This window comes from Ambystoma mexicanum, chromosome 7p (genome assembly GCF_040938575.1).
Source record: "Ambystoma mexicanum isolate Mex_15411 chromosome 7p, UKY_AmexF1_1, whole genome shotgun sequence".
Lineage (NCBI taxonomy): Eukaryota > Metazoa > Chordata > Amphibia > Caudata > Ambystomatidae > Ambystoma > Ambystoma mexicanum.
In genome coordinates this window covers 801,895,835-801,923,666 of record NC_090939.1, presented here as the reverse complement: position 1 = coordinate 801,923,666, position 27,832 = coordinate 801,895,835, and the positions used below count along the sequence as shown (strand labels likewise).

Here is a 27,832-nt window from a genome sequence, read left to right as displayed (position 1 = left end):
CAAGACGGCAGCTAAATATCTGAGTGCCGCTATAAGACAACCTCAACCCTCCCATCCAACTACTCTGGGATGGAGAGGTCGCCCCTTACACTAGTATTCCTCATTTTGAAGGGTGAGCGGTCAGGCCAATCAAAGGGGCCAAAGAAAATTGCCTCATGTTGGACGAAGAAGAGGTGCTAATACTGGCCAGGCAGCAGCTGCCTTACATTCAGCCACTGCTTTAGCTGCCCCAAAACCACTCTGAGGCCTTAGTCCACAGGACTGTGGTTGGGGGCCAGGCTCAGTCAGCATTTGGAAGAATGGTGGGTCATTACTTCTGATGCTTGGGTCTTGTAAATAGTGGCACAGGGTTACTGCCTACCGTTTTTAAGAAGGCCTCCAGATCATCCACTGGGTGCCATTCCCACAAAAATGTCAGATCCTTTCCTTTTGCAGGCATTTTCCAATCTGCTAGAGAAAGCTGCTTTAAAGCCAGTGCCTGTGGTGGAAAGCAACATGGGGTGGTATTCCCCTTACTCTTTGATCCCCAAAAAGTACAGAGGTTTGAGACCCATTTTGGACTTGAGATACTTGAAAAAGTTCCTCAGAAAGGACAAGTTCAAAATGGTTACCCTTTCTCAGATTCTTCATGCTCTTCAGCTCCCGGACTGGATGGTGTTATTGGGCCTTCAGGATGCTTACTTCCAGAAGCACAGGAAGCACCTGAGATTCCATGTTGGTGGTTCTTACTATCAGTTTCGAGTTCTGCATTCGGGCTGACCTCCGCCTGCAGGTTTTCCCCAAGTTGAGGGTGGTGGTGGCAGCGAGTCTCAGGAGGGGAACGATTCACGTCTACCCCTTCCTAGACGATTGGCTGATCAGGGCTCATTCTCCCAAACAGGTCCTGGAATATCTCAGCATCACCTTCAACTCTCTTCACAGACTAGGTGTCGAAGGTTTCCCCTCTTCTCACCTGTCTTTGTTGTTTGTGGGAGTTCTTCGATGGAGTTTTCTTTCGTAGGGTTCGGGTCTTGTATAACCCTGAGTGCAGGTCCTCGGGTTCCAGCATGCGTTCAGCTTTCCGAGTCCTGGGAACGTTCAGATGTCCGGGAAGTCCGAGGAAATCTAGGAAAACAGTAAAGAGTGCACACGGAAGACGAGTGCACGGAGATCCAGGATGCAAGGAGGACAAAAGGAGGGAGAATGAAAGAGGAGGAAATTAGGGGAATCAGGAACCAGGAATCATAGGAGAAACACAAGTGAACTACGGCAGCACACGTCCAGCCATGGCAAGCGGTAGCGTTGAGACACAAAGGGCCGCGGGGCGTGTCCGGTTTATAGAACGTAATGCATACAGCGCGGAAACTGGTAAACAGTATTCCGCGTTCGGCGGCCATGTTGGGAGTACTGTTGAGTGCAAGCCCCTATGGGTCAGGGACCAGGAAGTCCTGAAAGGACGGATCCGATGGTTAATGACAGCATCCCTCCTCCGAAGGCCTGTTCCTCCGGGTTTGCCCAGGTCTATAAGGTGGTACCTTTGAAGTAGCCTGGGGGTGTTTAGGTTTAAGACCGGTTCCCAGGTGCGTTCACTGGGTGGATAGCCTTTCCACTCCACCAGATACTGTAGCTGACCACGTCTGTACCTGGAGTCACATATTCGGGATACTTTGTATTCTAGCTGGTCGTCGACAACCACAGGGGTAGATCTTGGAGCAGACCGGGAGGTCTGGACGTATGGTTTCATTAGAGATTTGTGAAATACTGGGTGGATCCTCTTCCAGGAGTCTGGTAATTTGAGTCGGAAGGCCACTGGGTTAATGATTTCCTTTATGGAAAAAGGGCCATAGTACCGAGGGGCCAACTTATTAGGTCGTAAGTGTCGAGGCAGTAGTTTCGAGGATAGCCAGACCTTATCACCCACTACATAGGAAGGTCCTGGTCTTCTTTTGGAGTCCGCATAGTGCTTGGTGTTAGCTCCGGCCCTTTCAAGGTGTTCTTTGGCTTCCTTGTGTACATTGATGAGGGTTTCAATCCAGGAGTCGACTGTAAGAACCGGTGTAGGATGTGGGAGAAGGGATGGTAGAACCGAAGGGTGGAATCCTTGGCTGCAGAAGAAGGGGCTGGTCTTGACAGCCGAGTGATCCGAATTGTTTTAGGCAAATTCAGCCACAGGTATTAAAAGAGAACAATCGTCCTGAACTTTGGTAGTGAAACAACAAAGATACTGCTCCAGGGTTTGGTTCACACATTCTGTAGCTCCGTTGGTCTGTGGATGATAACCTGAGGAGAGGGCACGTAGGATTCCTAGTATACGGCATAAGTGTTTCCACAATTGAGATACGTATTGAGGACCTCTGTCTGATATGATCTTGGAAGGGAGTCCATGAAGTCGGAATATGTGTTCCAGGAAGATTCCAGCGAGTTCTGAGGAAGATGGTAATTTATACGAGGGTGTAAAATGAGCCATGCGAGTGAATAAATCAATGGTAACCATGATAGTTGTGTATCCCCTGGAAGGTGGTAGTTCAACAATAAAGTCTGTAGCAATAAATTCCCAGGGCCTTTATGGTAGCGTTGGTTGGAGTAGAAGACCCGCCGTCCTCTTGTTGTCATGCTTGTTTTGATTGCAAACTGCACAGGCTTGGATGTACTGCTGGACGTCAACTTTAATTTTTTGGCCACCAAAATTGTCTTTGTATTAAACAGAGAGTGTTGGTAATGCCATAATGTCCTGAATGAAGTGTATCATGACAGAGGCTTGTAATCCTTTGTTGCAGTCTCTGTGTGGGAATGACCAGGCCATTGCCCTTGAACAAATACCCATCCTTGGTTTTAAGATTCCATCGATTCTTCCCAGTAAATTCGTTCCAGATTTCTGAGGTCTGGGTTTGAATCTGAATGTCTTCCAGGAGAGTGATTGCTTGAGCTACGAAAATTGTATGGGGAAACATCTTTGGGAAGGATCGATCTTCCAGAGTTTCGTAGTCGGGATGTCAGGATAAGGCGTCAGTAATTATGTTGTGTGTTCCAGGTACATGATGGATCTGGAACTGGTACTGGGCAAAGAAGAAGGCCCAATGGGCTTGACGACTATTCCTAGATTCCATGGATTGTAGGACTTGGAGATTCCGATGATCCGTACGGGCCTGAACAGGATGCTTAGCTCCCAGGAGTAGATGACGCCACTCTGTGAAGGCTTGACGGATGGCCAACAATTCTTCTTCCAGAACAGAATAATGGGTCTCGCAAGGAGTTAGGGTTCGCGTGATAAGCGATGGGGTGTTCCAACTTGTCCTCGAATTCCTGCTTTAAGACTGCTCCGATGGCGTAGTTAGAGGCATCAGTCTCTACTAGGAAAGGTCGATCAATGTCAGGTTGAGCTAAAATGGGGGCCTGTGTAAATTCTGACTTCAAACAATGGGACGCTTCATCTTGTGCTGTGGTCCAGAGGAAGGGAGTATCCTTCTTCAACAATGTAATGATCGGGCGAACTATCTCCGAAAAGGAAGGTATACATTTCCGTTAGAAGTTGGCAAGCCCCAGGAAGGATTGAATCTGTTCCACAGTAGTTGGAACAGGCCAGGATAGTATGGAATTTACTTTTGAGTGGTCCATTCCAATTCCTTCTGGACTAAGAACAAATCCGAGATAGTGAACAGTAGAGACATGAAAAAGGCATTTCTCGGGTTTAGCCAGGAGTTTATGTTCACGTAGCCATTGTAAGACTGCCTTGACATGTTCTTCATGCTTGAGATGATCCTTGGCGTATATCAGTATGTCGTCCAGGTAAACTATGATGAAGTGGAACAGCATATTGAAGAACACCCGGTCCATAAAATGTTGGAAGACCGCTGGGACATTGCGAGTCCGAAAGGCATGACCAGGTATTCAAAGTGACCAAAGGGTTTTCTAAAGGCTGTTTTCCATTCGTCACCTTCCTTTATACGGATCAGATGGTAGGCACCTCTGAGATCCAATTTCGTGAAGATTACGGCTCCTCTCACGGCTTCCAGGATATCCGAGATTAAGGGCAATGGGTAGCGGTCCTTGAGGGTGCATTGATTAAGACCACGATAATCAAGACAAGGCCTAAGCTCCTTAGTATCTTTCTTGGGAACGAAAAACAAAAAAGCTCCCACTGGGGATTTGGATGGTCGTATGGTGCGATTTTCTAGGTTGGTATCCAAGTATTCTCGGAGGGCCCTTTTTTCAGGTTCTGATAGGATGAACATCCTTCCAAAGGGAATCACTGCCGAGGGTTCAGTATCGATAGCGCAGTCTTCGGGTTTGTGAGGGGGTAGGGCTTGAACTATGGCAGTTGAAAACACATCAGTGTAGTCCTGATAGGCTCTGGGGACCTGGATAATATTTGAGACCGTGAGTGGGCCTTCCTGGTCTGTCAGCGTAGCTTCAGAAGAACTTGACGAGGAATCCAAGGATAGGCAGTGAGACATGCAATGTTTGGAGCCAAGAAACAAGGATCCTGCTGCCCAGTTGATGTATGGGTTGTGCTTCTGTAACCATGGCATACCCAGTACCATTGGATAATGGGCAGACTTTATGATGTCAAACTTGATCATCTCTTGATGATGGTTTATCGAGAGCTGGATCTCTTTGGTTTGCAGGGTGATTGGTCCTGAAGAGAGAGGTTGTCCATCAATGGCCTCTACTGGTTGCATGATGTCTCGAGTTTCATATGGAATGTGGTGGGTAATGACCCAATCCTGATCTATGAAAATCCCCATGGCTCCACAATCCACTGATGCCAGAATGGGGTAAGTTTCTTTCTTGGACGGTGATAGAAAGGCCTGCAAGATCACAAGGTTGTTTTGTCCAGGAGAGTTCAAGGATGGAATAGATGTGGAGCAAACATCTCTCTCCCGAAGATGTGCTCCATCTAGGATTGGGAGCTGGCATTTCCTGAACGCTGTGGAGGGGCCAAAGGACATTCTCTCACAAGATGTTTATCTGAGGCACAGTACATACACAACTCAGTTTGAATCCATCGCAATCTTTCTTGCAGGGATATGGGTCCATGGAAGGCCCCCAGTTGCATGGGTTCAGGGTCTGTGGTCGGGGCAGGAGTGGGCTCGGGTTAAGAGGAAGATTCTATAGAGGTCTTTTGGTAAGGCATCTTTGTTTTCTTCTTTTCCGCCTTCCTTTCCTGCATTCGAAAGTCTATTTGTAAGGAGAGGTCCACAAGGGCCTGGAAGGAACCTGGGCGAGCTACCCTGGCTAGCTCATCCTTTATTTCTTCATTTAATCCTCTCCGGAATAGGGTGAAACAGGCCTCCAGGGGCCAATCTGCTTCCTTGGCCAGTTTCTTAAAGCGTGTTAGATAGGTAAGCATATCCTGGGACCCTTGTTGGAAATCCAATAGACGTTCTTGGGCACTGTAAACCTGTTCTGGGCAGTCAAACATGGTCTTTAGAGCCCGTACAAACCCATCATAATCATCCAGGAGGGCATCTCCAGAATTAACTAAGGGCGTAGCCCAAGTTAATGCATTCCCGGAGAGATGCGAAATCATAAAGCCCACCTTTGCCCTGGGAGTGGAAAAGTAGTAGGGCTTAAAGGTAATGTGCACTAAACACAAATCAAAGAAGCCACAGAGGTTCTTTGAGGAGCCATCATATTTATCCACTACTCCGCCCAGCAATACACTTTCCTTGGTCGCAGAATCGCGTGACAGGACTAGTTGTTTTAATGCGGCATTCTCAGCTTTGAGATTCTGAACTTCTGTGGTTAACTCTTTCATGCCGCACATGAGGTCTTGAACTGCAGCCTCCATGTCTGTATCCGTATCAGTTTGTTGGCATCACAGGTTTCCCCCCTTCCCACCTGTCTTTGTTGTTTGTGGGAGTTCGTCTATGGAGTTTTCTTTCACAGGGTTCGGGTCTTGTATAACCCTGAGTGCAGGTCCTCTGGTTCCAGCGTGCGTTCAGCGTTCTGAGTCCTGGGAACGTGCAGATGTCCGGGAAGTCTGGGGAAATCCAGGAAAACACTAAAGAGTGCACACGGAAGACGAGTGCACGGAGATCCAGGATGCAAGGAGGACAAAAGGAGGGGGAATGAAGGAGGAGGAAATTAGGGGAATCGGGAACCAGGAATCAAAGGAGAAACACAAGCAAACTACGGCAGCACACGTCTAGCCACGGCAAGCGGTAGCGTTGAGACACTGTCTGCTTTATAGAACGTAATGCGTACGGCGCAGAAACTGGTAAACAGTATTCTGCATTTGGCGGCCATGTTGGGAGTACTGTTGAGTGCAAGCCCCTATGGGTCAGGGACCAGGAAGTCCAGAAAGGACGCGTCCGATGGTTCATGACACTGGGCTTCTCCCTCAGTTTCAAGAAGTCCCACATGATACCTTCCCAAAATCTCCAATTAATTGGAGCATTCCTGGATGCTTCCTTAGCGAAATCCTCACCACCTAAGGTGAGGGGTCAGCACATTCAGCAGATGGTGATCAAGTTCCAGAATGCCCAGCATCTTTTGGCCCTCAATTTCCTGTGGTTGCTCAGGCTCATGGCATCCTGCAGTTTTCTGGTGCCAGATTCTCGTCTGAGAATGAGATCCATACAGTGCGCCCTCAGGTCCCAGTGGTCTCAGTTTTTGGGCAAGATGTCAGACCTACTTCAGGTTCCAAGCAGAATTGCACAGGATCTCCTGTTGGGGGCCTGCAAGGACAACATTCTGAAATGGGAACCTTTTTGGCAACCATGGTCAGAGATAACAGTAGTTATAGATACCTCCCTCATGGGTTGGGGAGCACATGTCAATGATCCAACCATCAGCAATTGTTGGGTTTCATCGGAGTCCTAACTAGACATCCACCTTTTGGAGCTGAGGGCAATGAGACTAGCGCTGAAGGCCTTTCTGCCCTCTGTGTGGGGCAAGAATGTCCTGACACTGACAGACAACACAGAGCCATGTACTACCTCAACAAGAGAGGAGGTGTAGGGTCACTACCTCTGTGCAGAGAGGCAATGCAGCTCTGGTTCTGTGCACTTCAAGAAGGAATCTCCCTATCACCAGTTCACCTTGCTGCAGACGAGAACACAGCAGTGGTTGCTCTGAGCAGACAGAGCACAGTCTCCCACGAGTTTGAACTAGCTCACAAAGTCCTTCAGGAGACCTTCACCCTTTGGGGCATCCCTCAAGTGGATCTGTTCACGTTCAGCGTACTAAGGAAGTGCAAACTGTTGTGCTCTAGGGGGCGCGTTCGTAATGGACTGAGAATTTCCACTCCTGTACGCGTTTCCTCCAGTGCCTGTCCTTCCTCATTTAATGAGGAGGTTGAGGAAGTTTGGGAAATCCATGATCCTGATTGCTGCAGATGGGGCTAGAAGGATGTAGAACGCAGACCTGTCCATCTGCTCTCCAATACATCTTCCACAAAGGGAGGACCTTCTCTATCGAGAGGTCGAGACTCTCAACCTTTACACCTGGTTTCTGAAAAGGTTGAGATATTATGATTGGGATCACCCAGGTGATATGATGGAAGTTTTGCTTATGGATAGAAGGCCAGCAACTAAATCTCTGTATCGCTGCTGCTGTTGGAACAAGTTCTGCAGCTGGTGCAGGGATAACAATGTGGATCCTTTTATGTGCGACACATCTATGGTGTTATCTTTCTTGCTGCATCTAGCCAATTTGGGGCTAGGGTTGGCTATGTGATGGGATACTTGGCAGCGCTATCCATATTTAAGCGCATGCCTGAGCAGACATCTTACTTCAAAATGCCTACTGTGATTCAAATCTTGAAAGGGCTCACAAATATGTTCCCTCTGGTCCCTTTTGCGGTTCCCGTTTTTTGGATTTAAATCTGATTTTGAAATTTCTTATGTGTGCTCGGTTTGAGAGTCCAAATCCCTTTTCTCCCAAAGTTTCGGAATTTCACCTCTCTCATAAAATTGTATTCCCAACCTTTTATCCCCTGACTCCTCCTGGTAAAGTAGAGGAGAGGCTTCATCGACTTGATCCCAAAAGGGCTTTAAACTTTTACATCTCTCATATGGCAAAGGTGAAGCAAGATGTTCAATTGTTCCTTGGATACGCAGGACACAAATTTGTCCTTGCAGTGGCAAAACAAACTTTATCCCATTGGATAATTCTATGCATCACTGAGTGGTAGGGATGTCCCTGTGGGCTTGTGGGTACATTCAACAACGGGCGTGGTCACTTCAGCCTTGCAGAGAGGGGTGCTGCTACAGGATATCTATGCAGCAGCCATTTGGTCCTCGTGACATACTGTTACGAGACATTACTGTCTGGACTCTGCGTCTGGAAAATGGGGCCGGATTCCGGAAGACTGTGTTTCACAGCATTAATGAAAAATGAAACAGTCCTACTCCTACCTCCAATCCAATACTGCTTTGGAGTGTATCATAAGATGAGGAATACGTGGGAGGACACAATCCATTTGAAGAACAAATTACTTAACCCTGGTAATGTCATCACCCCTCCCATCCTACCCCTCGGTAGAATTTCTGTGCATTACACCTTTCTTTTCTGAATGCCTGGTCTTTTGACCTTGCGAATGCTGGAGTTCTGATACAGATGGGGAAAAACTAGGAACCGAAGTAACGGGCATGGTGAGTGCTATATATACCATGGGTGACGCCAGCCTCGAGAGCGGACAGAGACCATCAAGGGACATTGAGTCAATGATGATGCACAGCGCCCTCTACTGCAAAATATTTCAACCCGAAGCAGCTGACACTGGAAAGAGTTATCATAAGATGAGGAATATGTGGGAGGAACATCCAGTTGAAAGAACATTGCCTGGGGTAAGTAATTTGTTCATCTTGAAGGAGGTTGCAGAGTGATATTATTTATGATTCAAATTATGAGTGCAGAAGCTAAAGAACCATCCTCCAGAGTTGGGGACGGCCTGGTATTTGGAGATCTACATTAACATGACGTGTCTTCTGCAGGAATGTCAACATCAAACTTAGGGTACCTTGTCCTTAATGCTGGCTCTCAGTGCAATGCGTGTAGTCTCTTCAATGGGTGCTGGACGCCTGACATACTTAGTAAGGGACCAGCAGACTGGTCTGCAGGGTTCATTTCTGTTTTTTGTTAATTGGTTCACAGTGCCTCTCATTTGTTGGTTTGCAAAAACACTAATATTCAGTGGCCACAATACAACATTTTTGGTGTTCATGGAAGAAACACAATTAGTTTTAATCGAAACACAACCCTTTGCAAGGAGAAATAACTTTTTGTGCGAAAACATGGTATAGCTCTTTTTAAAATGTTCCAATGTTCATTTCCCAATATTACTTCCAGTAAATATTGCAGTCACAATACAAATGCTCCCATTGTTGTTTTTCACAAAGCACCTTATTGAAACCTAGAATAACTGTATGAATGATTTTCTATTAGGTTATCATTAATGCACTCATTCGTTATTGATTTTATTTGACTGTAATTTAAGCATAAATCAATAATATCCACACAGTATATACTGTGAGGGGACAGAATATGAGGCAGACAACTTTGAGAAGGTTTTTAAAAAGAAGCCCTTTAATTAACACAAAAGGTTGGATAAATGCCTCACTATCCCTACCCTGACAAGGATTTCCCTGCCTAAAATAAACTAAAGGCAACACTCTAACAAAGGTTTTCTGTCCCTCACACGTATACATACAACTCAATAAGGTAATATATGGCAATTCAAATAAAACACATATATCTGTTATATTCCCAATCTGATAACTGTTTCCCTTTACAATCTGGGTGAATTCCCCTTTCCCAGATTCAAGCAGGATACTATTCAACAATTCAAAAATAATAAGGAAATCCTGTCTTATAACAAAGTCCCACTTCACTTCCACTTCAGTTCTTTTGGTTCCATCTTAACAACACAAAGTTCCAACTTGAATTCAACCAACAGTTCAAAGATGTTCAACCAGATTTTCTTCTTTCCACTTAGACAATAGAGCTTCTCATAAACCATGACTATTTCCATAGTTAATTAGGATCAACAACATGTCTCTTTCAGTGTGATTCTGTAACAGTTCATAACATACTTGTTTTAATAGTGCTAGATACTTCTGCAGCAGTTCACACAACACTTGCTTCAACAATATTAATTTGTCTGGATGATTCTGTATGGGTTCACAAAAGTAAATGAGTGGTTCTGCCACTTCTTCTTCAATACTTTTAACCACATCAGAGTACTTCAATGACTTCCGCCTGGTCCACTTACCTGCCAGGCCTACTATTGTAAGGTCCTTTGCCCTGGCGTACTCTCATGCCAGTACAGAATAAGCTACTAACCACAAGTACTTCTGTGGTAAAGGTTGTCTTCCAACAAGTTAGCAAAGTCTTTTGCTTCACAACATCAAGTTTAAGTATTTTTTCTGTGAAAACAAGAAACACACTGGTGCTGATTGTTACAGTCTTTGAATTGCCATACACAATGCCGGTTATGCTCCACTTTTTCTGAATACAAATTCAGATGGACAGCCCTCATGCCACTCTTGTTTTCCCACTTGTGGATAAGCCAAATGCTGACAATGGTTCTCTCTTGCTTTTACTCTTATTTGGCTTTTTTTCAATGTGGGTTTAAGACAGTTCCTCATAGAACTTCTTTTACAAAAGGACAATATACTTCACATCCAATTTGATTCTTAATTGTCCACTTTTGGCTTTGGCAGTATTGGTTATTTGTAAATTGCCTTAGTATGATTCTATTTTGTCTTTGGCAATAGTTGTTTGCATTGGTTTATTGTGATATTGCCCTCTCTCTGGCATTTATTCTGACCCACAAAAATACTATCACCCCTTTCTGGTTTGTTTGTTAAGTTCTTATTCTGCCACTTTCTCCTCATTACATCAGCTTGATTTTCAACCGGAGTATCATTCAACTTTTTTTCAGTTCAGCAATCACAGAACACTTCGGGGTCACATTACAACTGTGAACTCACTGGGTCTGGCGTGCGCCACTTCCAGGTCTTCTGCATCTGCTGCTTCACGCAGCCCAGCAATCTTCTTCACTTGAAAAGGAAGCATTCTCTGTTCCAGAGGCTCTCCTGTGCTTGCCTGCCACTGGAGCCTTCCTTACTTCAGGAAAAGCCTTCCATGTTCATGTTTCCCGCCACGCAACCTCTGCAATTCTGGTCTCCAGGGGGAAAGCTACTAAATCCAATGTTTCCCACTGTGCAACCTCTGCAATCAAGGTCTCCAGAGGAAGTTGCCCTCTCAGGACCAGCAACTGCTCAACACACGACAATGGTCCCGGTATCTCCACTCTCCTCCAGACTCTGCTTCTGCTGCAACATAAAGAAATCATGACTACTTCATCTCATGCTGCTACTTTCTATTGCCTGCACCTGGGGGGGGCCTTTTATCTCTCCAATTCCCCCTCAGGTGTGGGTCATTAGCACCATTAGGCTGCAGCATTTTTATCTTGTGCCTCTGCAGCCCTCTTCTTCGTCTAAGTACTTTGGGAATTGTGGGACTTGGAGTTCACAATGATCAAATCAGTTTTTCTCATGGAAACATCAATACCAAGTGTATGTCTCTCCTTATTTACATCCCCTAACAGAGTATTATAAGGATTTAAGGAAGAGTTTGGTTTTACAGGGGAATTATGATTTCTCGCATTTAAGTTGGTAATATTTAAGGATGCATCTTTAATATTCTCTTTCATTTCTATGAAGGTGACTTTAAAGGGGCTTTTCTTCCTTCCAATGAATAACTGGTTATTATTGTTTTCACTCACATTGAGATAGTTAGCTTGGGAAATTAAAAGCTCTCTCTGACAACAGGTTATTATATATCTCGGTATCCCTGATACTTCGTTCTTAAATGAAGACAAATAATGCGTCTCAACCAACTGAGTCCTTCTGTTCCCCTGGGGCTCTTCTCCTCCCAGGCGATCCTTCCATCTCCCGGCTAATACCACCCCCAGGGTCAGGATCAGGAAGCATTTGCCTTTCCTTGGCCATACGGGAAGAGACTTTAGGTAGCGTTTTTGTGAGGACTCTGTAGGATTAATCACAATATAATATTTACAATTGTATGATCCATAACAATGTAACAAATGAAAGACCTTACTATTTCTGTAAAAGAATCAAACATCCTTCCACTATACTGTCTGAAAATCTCAATCATGTAATTACATCTTGAAGAGCATCAGAAGAATTCAGCATGAATGAGTTTGCTTAAATCCTATTTTAAAAGCCGGTCTTGAAACTAGCTTTCCTTATAGAGTGGTATAATGGGCAAAGAAATTAAAAATGTTGTATTGAATCTTTTGATTTTAGGCAACAGGGACAACAATCATCTACAGAGTGATCCCTTTTTTGGTGACAATACCAAAGGGTATAGTTCCTAAATGTATCTCCATATAAATTCTTCTTGACCTATATCCGCCGTAGGTCTCCAAGGTGAACATCCTCTGGCATGTTGGAACAATGTAGTTAGATGGGAAATACAACCTTGATAATGTGCAAGCTAAAATCATGCCTAATCATGAGAAATGTCCAAAGTAAAGTGTTGTTTGTGCATTTCTGAAAATGTAGTTCTCAAACTTTATTGTTGAACATTTGTTTGGCCTGATCTCGGGTATGTTCTTGGATAAGAGAAGGGTTATTTTATAATTGGGGAACCAAAAGGTGCTTTTACATGTTTAGTCCAAGGTAAACCAGAGCCAACTTGCGTATTGAAGACTTCTGACATGGTTTCTCCATATTTAATCAAAGATGGGCAAGACCGTAATTATAGCCAATGTGCACCTGGTTTAAATTAAATGAGATGTAACATGACAACCCAGTGCAGTTCCAGGTGGTTAGCTACATTGGGAGCTCTTGGGAAATATATTTGTTTCTATTAGGTGTGTTGTACCCTTGACTTACATTTGTGCTCCATAGACCGCTGCTTGACCGGCTTTATTTGTGTATCAGTATTCTCAATGGATCTGTTCCCATATACAAATAACAAGAAGGGAACCTGGGTGTCCCTCTGCCAGACATTAGTCCCGGTTACAAGAGCCTTACCCAGAGTCTTTAGCTCACTATCTTTTACAGAGGTTAAATATCCAAAACACATCAGTCTTTGTCCTGCCCTGGGGCATTCCAGCACCAAAATGCTACTCAATTCTTCTCTGAACAAGAGTACCAACATGAACCCCAGACAAGTCTTTCAGTCAGGTTGAACTTCATCAGTAGGGTGGAGCTGCACTTTTCTAAGAATAGTGAGAAAGGGGTTCACATCTGGATTCCCCTAGTAACTTAGGGTGAGACGCAAAGTTAGTTAAAATATGCAAATAACAAGGGGGGTCCTCGGAGACCCTCTGCCAGACATTAGTCCTGATTACGAGAGCCTTCCCCAGAGTCTTTAGCTCACTATCTTTCACAGAGGAGAAATATCGCAAACATATCAGTCTTTGTCCTGGCCTGGGGCAGTCCAGCACCGAAATGCTAGGCAATTCTCCTCTGAACAAGAGTACCAATAGCAACCCCAGACACGTGTTTCGGTCTGGTTGGACATCATCAGTAGGGTGGAGCTGTGCCTCTCTAAGAATAGTGAGCAAGGGGTTCACATTTGGATGCCCGAAGTTACTTAGGGTGAGACCCAACGTTACTAAAAATATGCAAATAACAAGGGGGATCCAGGGAGTCCCTGTGCCAGACATTAGTCCTGGTTATGAGAGCCTTACCCAGAGTCTTTAGCTCACAATCTTTCACAGAGAAGAAATATCCAAAACATATCAGTCTTTGTCATGCGCTGGGGCAGTCCAGCACCAAAATGCTAGGCAATTCTCCTCTCAACAAGAGTATGAACAGGAACCCTAGACCATGTTTCTGTCTGGTTGGACCTCATCAGTAGTTTGGAACTCTGCCTCTCTAAGAATAGTGAGCAAGGGATCAACATCTGGATCTCCGTAGTAACTTAGAGTGAGACCCAAAGTTACTTAAAATATGCAAATAACAAGGGGGGTCCTGGGTGTCCCTCTGCCAGACATTAGTCCTGGTTACAAGAGCCTTACACAGAGTCTTTAGCTCACTATCTTTTCACACAGGAGAAATATCCAAAACATATCAGTCTTTGTCTTTGTCCTCCCCTACCACTTCAAATGTAGTAGTTGTGTAGTAGTTGTGATAGAGGACTTCACATTGTTCCTAAACTAAATATAGTTAACTATAACATGTGATTCAAAGGGAATACCTTTTTGTGGAAGGCTTCTCGCGATATTTGGATGAGCTTAATGTCAAGGTTTATGCTAAGGTTTATTAGTAACCTCTGAAAAAAACAATATGCCAATCCATTGGCATGTCACAACAACACTAGGACCTGGGGTTTTGTGATCTGCGGTCACACAAGATATAAGGTATGTTTATGGAGTGGGGAAAATATCAGCATGCGTAAAACATGACATTGCCTTCCAGGAAAAGAGCTTGTCCAATCAAATTATATTGGCAATGTAATATGGGATGTAGTTGAGTAATATCTATTCAAACAGATGCTGTTTTGTTACAGAAGAAGACTGACATACTTTACCTTGGCCTTTTGTTACAATCTTTACATGTGCATTTGAAAGTTTGAGAGTTGAGCCGAATTGTGTGAAGTCTTTCCTTACTTGTGCTCCTCCCAGTGTTCTCCACCTAAGCCCCTGCCACACCCCTATTCTCTTTTTGTGTGGTGTGCTCTTTTCCTCCATGCTTCTTTATTTCACTTATTTCACTGTTCATTCCCCTGCTGTCTTTGCCCATTCTCCTTCCCTTACTCCCCAACCCTAATGCTCCTTACCAGATTGCTCATTCTCCCATGGCTCCTCCCAGGGATTTGTTCCCTTCTGTGCTTCTTCCCATATAATTTTATCCTATACTCCTTCCACCTTCCAATGCTGCTTCAGTCATTTATACTAGTCCAACATGTTAATTCTAGCCTGTTGTGTTCCTTCTACCCCAGAAAACTTTCACTTCATGCACCATTCCCCTTCACTCAATATCCTCTCCCCATCTTCTTATCCCATGCTCATACCAGCCTGTGCCTCTTCCTCATTCTCCTTCTCTGTGTCCCTTTCCACCTTGTTATAACCTTCTTGCTCATTCCCCCTTTGTTCCTTCCCTGTCTGTCTTCCTTAAGCTTATTTTCTTCTTTCCTTTTCAGCACCTTCCACTGCCCTTCACTTCTTCACACCCTGAAGCTTCTAAGTACACCTCAGTTGCCCTCACACTTTGTTAGGTCTCAGAATCCTATTTTTATTTTGTTGTGCTCTCACTTGGCCCTGGATTTCAATCGGCCTTGCAATCCATGTTTCATTTGTTTGCTTGACTTGTTTTGATTTAATTAGTTGTTAGTTGATGTTATAATAAGATTGATTAAACGTCTGTGTATGATATATGTTTATTTGAAAGTTTATTTTACTATTTGTATGTAGTGTTGTCTTTTGCCACCATATGAAAATTTATTTTTAGCATATGTATTATTACAATATGGAATCACGTTTCTTTATGCTGAATTCTTTTAAGTAATGTAATACATGTATAACTTTTTTTGAAGCTGCGTTCCTCACCTATTTCATAATGAGGTATTTGTTAACCTTTGTGTTTGTGTCTGAGCAACTCTTAAGCAATAAGCCGTGACCTGGGGGGCATTACTGCTTCAGGTAATGCCCCGGACCCTGTAGTTAACACGGGCCCCGGGGCATTAACTGAAGTGGTAATGCCCCCCAAGCTCAGAGATTATTGCTATTAGTACCCCGGCCCGTTGGACCGGGGTACTATTAGTTTCACAACTTAAAAAAAAAAGAAAACGAAAAAATAATATGGCCACCATGGATCAGATGAGAAGGGACTAAATAGTCCCTTCTCACTTTCCATGATGGTGAGTCGTACAGCGGGATATGCTGGGAACAGTACTGCTCCCGGCCCAGGAGAAGGTAAGAGAAGGTAAGTGGGATGGGAGGGTGCCCAAACTGAGAAAAAGAGGTAAGGAGAGCAGGGGGCGAGGGGAAGCACTTACCTTGTACCCCGGCGGGGAAGATGGCGGCCTCCTGCACTGAGGTGGCTTGGTGCTGCGAGATTACTGTATGATAATGACTCTACAACAAGCCTCCTCATTGACTGGAAGGCAAAAATCACGCCCCCGTCGGGTACTCATTCTACAAATCATTAACTTTTTTGGGATTAGTTTGTATCAGAAGGAACACAGGCTTAGGCTGAATGTGTATTGGGGCAAGAAGACTATGCATTGGGAGACAACAGAATGTGTAAACATATTTTGCAATAACTTCAAAAAGATTTTCGATGTGCATCTAAAACCCTCGCCCCCACTGTAACCTCCTCCAGTGGTGTGAATAGAACATCTGCCTGTACTTATCGAGATGCAGGAAATTTCCAACTATGATTAAATGCATAGTTCTGGCCCTCATGCATACATTGCCTGAATGATGGTGGTCATCTGCCAGCAGATGATGGGTGGGCCATAAGCTTGCGTATCACTCCAACACCCTCAATTAATTTTGGGGTGTACCGTTAAACATTTAATAAGTATGCCCGGGCTAGCTCCCCCACCTGGCTTCTCTCATCACTTGCAGCTCTTCTGCTGTCACCCTACCATCTACTACCTAGTCTTTCTGTCCATGCCATTGCTCCGTAATCATTCAGTGACTTTGACCAATTCTCCCTCCTCCGTTGCCCAACCTCATCATTGAAACACCTTACCCTTCCATGACATCACAAACACCACAAATATAATTGCATTGAACTCAGCCCTCCAATTCCATGTCCTACTGTTGGAAGTCATCCCAAGCCTTTCCAGCACATTCTTCTCCCCTTTGATTCCCACTCCCTGACCTCCAATAAAAGTATGTTAGCTGACATCTCTTTGTAAATACTCATCTTTGTGCCTCTGTTGGTCTGTTCACCCACCATCATCAGGGAAACCCTGAGAAAAATGATATTAGTGGGTCTCTGTGTTGTTGCATGAGTGGGACACAAGAAATTCTCATGTTGGTGGCTTTTGGGTTCAGGGGAAGAACAATTGTCATTTAGGTGGCTGTGATGTGACAGGAAAAACGTAAACTAATTCTCAGGTGGGCCACCCTCATGCATTGGGGAGAACCAGAAAAAAATCTCATTGGGTTGGCTCCTTGCCCCGGTGAAAGGCAGCACTCACCCCAATTCGTGCAGTTGCAATATAGCTGGAGAAAAAACCTAGTAGCAGGATTTAAGAATAAAACAGTAGTGGTAAACAAGCTAATGGCATCTTTCAATGACACAACAATCACAGCTTAACCACAAACATTCACTCAAACTATCGGTTTGATCTGAAACTATCAGTTTGATAAACTCAAAGCCAAAACAACCCCACTCAACTTATCAGTTTGTGACTTGAAACAGATTGCATCATTGGGGCTAGTTTATTGTTCATGGTTAGGTGTCTTGACATCAGGGGTGGACTGGCAAGGGGGGCACACAGGCATTGTCCCCCGGTATTCATCTTTATTTCAGCAATGTTGTAGATGTGCGTAGGTGGCCCCCACACATGGACCTCCACAGTGAAGGAGCAGAGTCCAGGCTGTAGGAGCATGTTCTTACGACCTTCTGGCAATGTATGCATTCAAATAGTTTATGTGATCCTGGATGGTAAGGTTGGCATCACTGCTCCCCAAACACCATTGGCCTGTTACACTCCACAACAACTTATCACGAATCCTACTTGCAAAGGAAGTAAAGGCCAATATCTTTTTAGAGTTTGTCCTCGGTTTGATTCTGTATGAATGCCTCCCCTATATGGTCTAGTGAATTACATGATCACCATTCTGTTCATACAAAAAGAGTTTAATAGCACCCTGAATAGCACCCATGGATTTGACTTGTGTAGTGGTCACAGAAATGGCTGCTGGAGGGTTTGTGGTAGTTACTTTTGAACACAGTTGAAAAACACACATAGAAAGATGTACTATCCAGGTGTTAATTATCAGAATAATACAACCTAAGGGGGATCTTCAGAGTTGCATGAAATGTTTAATACTGTTGAAAGAAGGTTATCATCTCTGCCATTACTATTTCTGAACATCCACCATACTTAAAGTTTACAACAGCAGAAGTGGTATTTCTGGAATGCCTCCAGTGCTATTTTAGAAATACCGTCTCTGATGGCGGTAATGTAAAACCTATTTTTAAACATTTGTATCCATCCATTTTCAGCATCAATGTGAAGGTAGAACTGGATTATGTACAGAAGTGGCTCATATCACAACGGTTAATTTTATTTATGCACCACAAAAGGGTCAATTCTGGCCCTTTTATGCAATATATGGGTAAGGTGGTGAGAGGAGGCAATCAGAGATGCCCACCCTTTTATCCTCTCTCTCAACATGGCCCTTTGTAAAAACTGTTTTCATTCAATTGAAGGGAAACACCAGTGCTTCAGTTATGAACATCAAAAAGAAAGATGTAAAACATTTTTGTCCAGTTTGGATTTTGTACCTCCACCTTCAAGGCATATATAACAGATGATATATCCTACCAAGTGACATACTACGCTTAATAAACATTTAGAATATTTTCTAAGGAGGGTATTTAGATTTCGGTTCTTAGGTAGCGCTTTAGCAACACTTGGTGGAGCCAAAACGAATGGTATAAATTGAGGAGAGAAGAAAATATCATTGGCAAATACATATAGTGCTGCCCCGGTATGCTCACACTCTTGGGCTGCTAATTTGTTAGAAGCACTTGCATGCCAATATCTGACATTTGCTGTGCTTTTCATATTGTCTGGGAATGCAAACAATCTTTCTGTGAAGAGTTACAGCCGTTTTCCTTTCACTTTGTATATTTTCATTGGGAATGGCATGTGTTGCTAGTTCTTTATGATTGATTTATTTCTTTAAAGTAGCCTACAGTGTGCAGGCTATTGAGAAAACTATCTTCATCTGTTTTGGAAGTGATCTATGTAATACGCTGTCATTGACCTGGATTTGACCTATTCAGTGTTTGTTTTTACCTGTGTACACCAGATTATACCAGTGAATGGAGAAAAATATTGCCCTGGAAAATAACATCAATGTATATTTTTGATTTGCTACATAAAACATGCATATATTGTACTTCGGCAATTTATGTTTGGCCAATGTCAGGCAAGACGATGCCACATGTCAGAATCTCCTCTGAAAGGCTGGGGCCAACAATCACATGTCAAGCCATAAACCTGAAAGATCAGCAGATGTGTTACTTTGTCAGTTACATGTCAAGATCATCTCTGAAAGGCAGACGAGACTGATAAGAGTCAGTCACATAGCGTGGTCACATCTAAAAGCATTGCATATTTGTGGCAGGCCCCCTCTCCAACACCCACAAATAGTCACTGAATCGTCTTCAGGCCTAAGGCATACAATGCATGAATACGTGGTGAGAAAATGTTAGCATGGTTTACTAATTAGATGTTTGATTGATTCATAATCCAACATTCATTAATTATTGAAATGCATTACGATCGTTTTCAATACCACTGGAAGTTGTTGCTTTCTAAAATATAAATAAAGGGACACATACCATGTGTGTGTTCTGAAGCCAACCACACGTCTTTAATGTCTGTTGGTGGTTCTATGTCCATTCATCCTCAGTTTTTTTTCAGTGCTTTTTTTGCTGAAAATATTGTTCCGAAAGGAATCATCAAATTTCTTTTTACTTGGGGTGGGTCCCCCAACCCCTTCTTCCCCTATCATTTATTCCCTATACACCAACCCACCCTACCCCTTATATGCCCCCGCTTATTTTTTAATTATGTTTTTCAGAAAAAACATTTTCAGAAATAAATGCTGGTAAAAAAAGCGAGCGATGAATGAACATCGCACCCTATGGGTGTGGTTGTCCGGGAACATAAGGCATGGTAGATGAAAATATTATTCATCAGAAAGGACACAGTTTTGGAAAACGAGCAAAGAAATTAAACTACAGTAAAGAAAAGCAAATAGTTCAATGCTAGTAAACAGCAAAGTGAGGATAGCACGGGGGCAACGTGATGGTCTTGGAGGCAAGACCACCAGAGCAAGAGAGGCTTGAATCCCAGATCTGCGCTTGGAAACCAAACTCAGGTAATAAGCGCATTATAAAAAAACAATTAAATAACAAATAAATAATGGCTGTGCTGAGCAAGGGGGAGATGTTTGGAAAGAATGGAGATGGAGAATGTTAGAGCAAAGTCAGATGCAGAGACGAAGTAGAACGAAAAAAAATTCAATGCTTACATGGACATGGCCCATGCTCATCATACATATCTACTAAGAAGGAAATGTATCTTATTTTCAAGAAATAATAGCAAACAATGAGTTGATGACTAGGTAGGATGTATAATGCTTTAGCCGATCAGGATCATCTTATGGCTGGCAGGGTTCCCTGGACAAGGGTTCCGTGACAACAATGGTTTGCTGTGATAGTGGTGCGGGTCCATGTGCCAGTAGCGAGGGGGCTCAAAAAGAGAGACTGGCCAAGGGAGCAAGAAAAAAGAAGATGGGTATTATGGGGGTGTCGCTAAGACGCAGAAGATACCTGAGAAAAAAAGGAAAATAAATGTGTGGGAGAATTGGGCATTAATGGCGACAATTGGCAAACGTGAAGAGCAGGGTCAGGGATTAACAGGAGTGTCAGGAGGTGAGCGGGTGAGGGCACCGCAGGCACCAATAAAATTACTTCTGCAACAACATGACCTTTAGGAAGAAGACCCTGTTCCATGTTAGCCAGCCTAGAAATGAGCATACATAACTATGGAGTGCGTTTTGTCGATGATTGTGATGGAGGTACAGAACTAGTATATTAGGTAGAAGGTGATATTAGTTTCTGGTTGTCTGAAATTCTTCATTGCCCATCATTTAAAGCAACTCATTGATGGGTGATAGCCGGTATCAATGAGTTTGAAATCACTCACTGGATTGAGTGACTTCTGCAATGATCTGTGTGTGTGTGTTTGTGCATGTGTCTGTGTGCGCTTGTCTTTGCTTCAGTCCAGCAGTGAAGGCCATCGGGCTGTGCATCTAGGTCAGAAATCTATCTTATGGGCGTGGATTTTAGTGACATCGCAGTTCGTGCTTGATCAACTAACCCGAGACCTGTACGAGAATTATAATTGGTCCCTTACATAGCGCTTTAACACCCAACTATTCCTATTTCGCAACACATTGACATATATTTTATCAGCAGATAACAATTCTGAATTGATGCACTGGGATTCTATGACCTTCCAATTACACTGTTATCTCTGTACTGTATGTCCAAGTGTACACTTGGAGGATAGCTCAGGGGCAACATGCTCGACAAGGAGCACCACAGGTTCGATCCCCCGGTCCGAACTTAGAAACCTCTGGGTATTAAGCACGTTATAAATAACCTATCATATCATAAACAGCTATCATATCTAGTTATTGTTAATCTCAATAGATAATTTTGGCATTTACTAGGCAGCAAATATATGGGGCATTTATAACCTAATAGCAAAAACGAATCTAAAGACTAGGTAGGATGTATCGTGTTACATCAGGCATGTATGTACATGAGCAGACTCCATGGGACTGATTATCACTACTTGATGAATACATGTAGTGACCTAGGAATATATAATAAAGAATTTAAAAGCAAATTCACAGTTAAAGACTAATCAGAGCAGAAGTTGGTGTTGCTGCAGACATGTAACTGGGCACATTAAAGGGGTATATATTCAGGTAATTAGAAAGTTCAGACCATGAATTCAATTTCATATAGAATGCAAAAATATCTGATCTGAATTCGTAACATGGAGTAAGTGCATACAACTGAACAGCTACGTATTGGGATGACATTTCATGGATGTCTGTCAAAAATAATTAATTAAAGTACTAGTCTTTATCTCTTTGATTGAAGGGGCAAAGATTAATGATTCACATTACACCCCTCGTTGAACTTGCTGTGATCTGAGGATACAGATGGCATAAGGAGACCTGAGATTACCACCAGAAATAAACAAACCAAAGTAGTTATCAGCTCTACGGTTTTGCATCCCAAATTGTATGACCATTCTGACTGAGTTATGTCTGCTATCACATGATGAAAATAAAATATAGTAATTTTTCCAAATTTAAATACCCATATTTCGAAATGAAACGTCAAGTGCAGAAACATTCATTTTACTCTTACTTGAGAACTAATGGGTCTAGTAGCTTTATTATGTCACTCGACCTGTAGGTCTGGTGCTGGTGTTTGGCTTTTGAAGCCCTCAATGGGTTTCTTTATTTTCATTCCTTGTGTAGTCTCCAAGTGAAAATAGCCACCTTTCAGAAATGTGTTTCTTTATTTTCAGCAGAAGACGGCTCATGGAAGCAAAATGAATACAAATATTTCAGAAATAATTCCTTATTTTTGGCACTTCAAAAATTATTTCAGGGTTCTTGCTGTAGGGGGAGGGTTTAAAGACTTCCACAGGACAGCTTGCTTATAAAAGTGTAAAGAACCTTCCTGGACACCCTTAGACGAGAGATTAGTGTCTATATGTAACAGCGCTGGGGAGGTCCTTCAAAAATAAACAAATGCCCATAGCCTGAATCAATTTTAATAAACACTCATTCATTTTATTTTAAGTGCTGTTCATGCACCTATCAGTAGTCTTTTCTCTGTTTCTATGGGTGCACACACACACAACTTAAAATACATTTGAATCAACACTGGTTCAATTATTGAAAAGCTCCAGCACACAGGGGAACACCCTCCACTGCTGTAGATATTTTTCCAGGCATTCCTTCTCCTGCAGTTGCTGATTATTTGAGGCTTCAATTCCACATTCGGTGGCACCAATTACGAGGCAATACATGCAGTGACTATCAGACATAAGATGGCAGTATTAAGGATTTTAGGCTGCGGATGGCATATTGGTATCACCTGCAAGGCTCATTTCGTTTCATTTCGTCATTTGTATAGTGTGGTGGATAAACTAAGTATATGAAGGCATTATTGGGATGTTTGAGGCTGGATTTAGCATGTGATGGCAGCTCTTGCACACCTAGAGTTACACCATACCATGTGGGGACTATACGTGCATGGGATGGCATTATTGGGGTGTTTGAGGTCGCCTTTGACATATGACTGCCCAATTGTTTGGTCTGTCCATGGAAGGAACACAGACAGGAGAGGACGGGGGTGGTAGACCACTTCTTACTCGCAAAGCAAGTGATTTGGCCAAAATTCTGGGGGAGGAGTTGCAGGCCAGGTTGGCAAATATTGACATTACACTACCCTGTGAGGAATTCTTCAAGACTGGTACTATCATATTGGAAGACATTTGCTCCAAGTATGTGCCATTGAAAATAAAGAAGATTAGCATTTCAAAGCCTTGGTTTGGGCCATTGTTGGCCTTGCTCCGTAAATAGGTGCGTCAAATCAATAGAGTTTGGAGGACTACCAAGCTGAGTACCAATGCAGACAGGGAAAAAATGGTACTTAAATCCTATAAGGTAGCTCGATATGAGGCAAAAGGGGACTTTCTCCATGGGGAGATGGAGCAGGCGGGAATCAGGCAAGGGCAGTGTTCACAGTAGTGTCTAGATTTAGTAGTCCAGCCTGTATTGCGGCCTACCTTGATTCCTCGCAGGAACAAGCTGGTGACTTCAATGCCCTCTTTAAGGATAAGATCACAGCCATACAGAAATGCATTGATAGTGTGAGAGGCCAGGAGGGGTTTTTGGTCTATAACAAGGAGGATCTAATTCTGGGGAAGGGGGAACAGGAGGAAAAGGTTGGTTTCCAGCATTTGACAGAGGAATTGATACACTCGCATATTGTCCAACTCAATCCGACAAATGGCATGGCATTTGCAATGCCCGCCTGTGTAGCCAGGCGATTGGCAGCAAATATTGCACCATTTGTTAGCTTACTTGTGACCAAGTCCCTGGTTGAGGTGTGGGTCCCAGATGCACTCAAGAGTGTTATAGTCAAGCCTATGTTGAAAAATGCAATCTGGATCCAGCCATATTAAAAACCTATCGGCCAGTGGCCGACTTGATCTGGCCAGCTAACATTTTGGAGAAGGTTGGATCTTCTCAATTGCAAGCATTTGTGGATAAAGAGTGTTTGCTGGATGAACTCCAGTCTGGGTTTTGACCCAGACATCGTACGGAGATAGTGTTGTTGCCAGTACAGCATGATCTGTTGGAGGCCGCAGATGCTGGCAGAACAACAGTATTGTGATGCTGTATGTATCTGCGGCTTTTGACACAGTAGATCATCAGATTATGTTGGAGTGTCTTGGAGGAGTGGGAAAGGCTTCAGAACAAGTGCTGGTGTGGTTTAGATCCTTCCTGATGATACAGTCTAGCGGGTACTATTTGGAGGCTTCACTTCATAGGCAGTGGTTCTCGGTTGTGGTGTCCCTCAGGGATCATCTCTATCCCCGCTGATATTCAATCAATTTATTGAGGAGGCACATGATGAGTTTTCACTCATATGCCGATGATACGCACATTTATATTGAGATGAAGAACATCGAGGACACATTTATGAGAATCAATCAGTGTATGGTAGCTATTGATATGTGGATGGCGAGTAATCAGCTTCAATTGAATGCAGCAAACACTGAGATTGTACTTTTTGGCCCTAAGAAGAGAGTCACAGATGTGAAACAATTATTCTCCACACCCCCCAATAAATATTTGCCTCAGATGATTGTTCATGAAAACCTGGAAAATAACACAAGAAAAGAGAATTTCCATCATGTTGATGGCAAAGTAAAACGGTGCACTTTTTTTAAACCTAAAAAAAACGTATTTAACTATTTCCTGCACAGTGCAATCAGGGGTGAATTTAACAGTCAGACAATTGAAAAATGCCCTGGGACTCCCTTGCCCTGCCTTTCTCCCCACAAAGTCAGCCAGCGCTACACAGGAACTGGCACTTTTTCCTTCAAAACAAAAAAGGTTTTAGTAAGCTATTCAAGTGTGATTGTTGAGTGATTAGAAATGATGGGAGTACAGAACAAGGTATGTGAAACAATGACTTTGTTGTGCATTTCATTTCACTTAGTGTCTTTATAGGCATTCATTTGCATTCCAGAGCTTGTGGACTTCCATTCAGGATGGGGAAAATAAAACTACAGTTATAGGGGTCATTTTCAAAGTCCTGCAGAGTGGAAAAAGTGCTGGTAAAACCATTTACCGTCACTTTTTTCACTCCACATGACTTCGAAAATCACCCCTATGATTGTACAGGCAGATTCCAAATTGCTAATTGTGGCAGAGATTTACACTTTTCCAGGCGCGTAGTGTAAGGTGAAGGGAATAAGGCGATTTTGCCTATGTTTCATTATTGACTTTTCCAGTATTTGGTGGAAACAATAAAACTGCATGAGGGGGCCCTTTTTCAAAAGCTGCAAACAGGAGTGGTCCCCTCCATGCAATTTAGGATTCAAAACAAAATCTCTACAATTCTACAATGATGCATACTTTGTCAGATTGATTTATCATGTGACTTGACCATTTGTAAAGTAATCCATATAAAATTGAGCATTATTTTACGTATTTGAAAACCAACTTCAATACATATTTGTACCAACTTGAGCTGGGAAGATGTGTGATGAAGTACCTAAATTTCAGGCTAGGCTCAAATTCGGACTTTACCACTTAACCAAAGTGTGCAATCCTTGACAAATCATTCAATTTCACTGTGCATTTCCAGACAAATTAAGTGCCTCTAGAACTGATTCAGTTTGCAGTATGACCTATTCTAAAAAAGGCCCACTCATGGTTTATTAGATGGGCAGCGCAGGGGTCACGGGCCACCAAGGAGACACACATCCTTCTTTCTTTGGAAAATATAAGGCCACATTTATTGAACAAAATTGTGACATTCAATAGCAAAGTAAAGTAAACATGTCATACAGCAAATCAACACAAACTATTGCATATTATAAACAGTATGTAAATATTATGTACCAGAAAATGACGTATATGGGATGGCAGGGGAATGGCGGCCCCTTCTCTCTGCCACGCCCCAACCGGGAGTGATACCAGGAGCCTAGAAACCCCTCATCCTGCACTGTCTATCTCGTGAGATCCCATTCTCTCCTGCATGCTAGCACTCCCACACATCCTCAATTAAAATGTGCTGCAAAATTGGAACAAAAAGCTAAGTTTTCTTCTTAAAAACTTAATTTTGTTAGAAGCAAAATGCCCTATTCCTTGCTTCAGTATTCTGGAGGAGAAGGTGGTCGGTCTTTTACAACAAGATGGCTGGACCACACTCATCTCCTCCATGGCCTAGTGGGATTATCCACAGCATTCAGGGAGGTATTGTTGGGAGCACACCATCTGAGATGAAAAACTAACTGGGGTCTTCGTTGCTCAACTCCTGGAGTGGAGGATGGGGCATCATCCATGATTCCCCCAAGCCAGGCCAAGAAGACATAGAAGGGTTAGGACGGGGTATGTGGGAGTGGTGGCAAATAGAATGGTGGTCAGTGGGAGCTGATGGAAGGTGACTGGGAGGTGAAGCGTGAAGGAGGAGTGGATAGAATAGAACGGGGAGAGCAGATGGGAAGGGTAGACACGTAGATTGATTTTGCAATACTATCTTTCTGCTTCTGTTTTTCTATGCATTGTTTTGTTACAACTCTATTATAGCATTAGGTTGAAAAACGTTTGTTCTTAGGGCATGATTAATTAGGATTAATCTCTCAGACTCTTGTTAAGGGTTTTGCAGTATACAGTTTTCATTTTTCATGCTTTGCAATAGTTTTCCTTGTGGAGATGGGGGAGTGGATGGTCGGTGAAGTGAGTAGAGAATGGAAAGTCAAAGTACTTAGGGAGCTTATGGAAGGAAACTAAGGATCAGATGGAAGAAGAGAGCATAAGTCATTGGTAGGGGGTACTGAAGAGTCTGTGATTTTGGAATCGATGAGCAGGTGGAAGGCAATTGCAGATTTTCCATTTGAACAAAGTGAGTGAACCTGGGCAAATCACTTTGTCAGCAAAACCTGGTGCGGTGAACAGGCTGTTTCCACTCGTGACAGCCATTAACTACTCCTGCCATAAGCTCTACACACATGCCCCACCTACCCAGGACCATCTGTCAACATTGCCCAAGAATCCCTTTCCTTAAATCTTTCATGGGGTTCAATCCTAGCAAGCATCTTTATAGCCATTAAAGTAGTCTTGCTGGTAAATGTGTCACCGATGGTCCTACAACCTGACTTTGAATCCAGGCTTCTACAGCTTTTAAAGCAGTTTAACAGATTAAACCAATTGAAGCGTGTAAATGGATTTTTCCTGTTCCTGGAAGACATTTTTTGCTGGATCACAGATCTTAAAAATCTGGCTTAACAGCACCATTTTGTTTAGGGTACTCCTCCACCTAAACCGAATGGAAGTTAGGCCCCCTGACCACAAACCTGTCCCGCCTAGATACAAATTCCTGGAGCCGGTCCTGGTGTACATATTTATTAAGATGTCAATACACCTATCCATTATATTTATTAGTTTGTATTTAATTATAAAAGCACATCAAGGGACTGGTTTGTTAACCAATATTGTTTACATAATGAGCTAAAGTGACCAAAGTACATGAATGCCCATTATTACCTGAACTGTTTCATTAGATTGATGAATTATTCCTGACACAAATCTAACAACCGATTGTCAACTATACGAAATATTTCAAGTTTCCCGTCTGTATATTTTGATATGAGTAATGTATACATAACAGCTGTTTTCTTGTTGTGTAGTGTGTTACTCACCAGGTTCACATCCTATTGTACTCGTCTATTGAAAGGGTTAGAACATATGGAATGTTCCTGACTTACAGACAAAGAGGTACCCACGACCCACGTAAAAAACAACCACACAGATAGTACACAGTTTCCATGTGTGCTTTGCACT

The 27,832-nt window shown here is 43.1% G+C and overlaps 1 protein-coding gene across 1 annotated transcript in view; it reads left to right on the top strand.

Annotated features, from left to right (window-relative positions):
* Positions 1 to 27,832, top strand: part of TMEM182 (transmembrane protein 182) — a 206,588-nt gene that overhangs the window by 149,604 nt on the left and 29,152 nt on the right. The window lies entirely within an intron of this gene.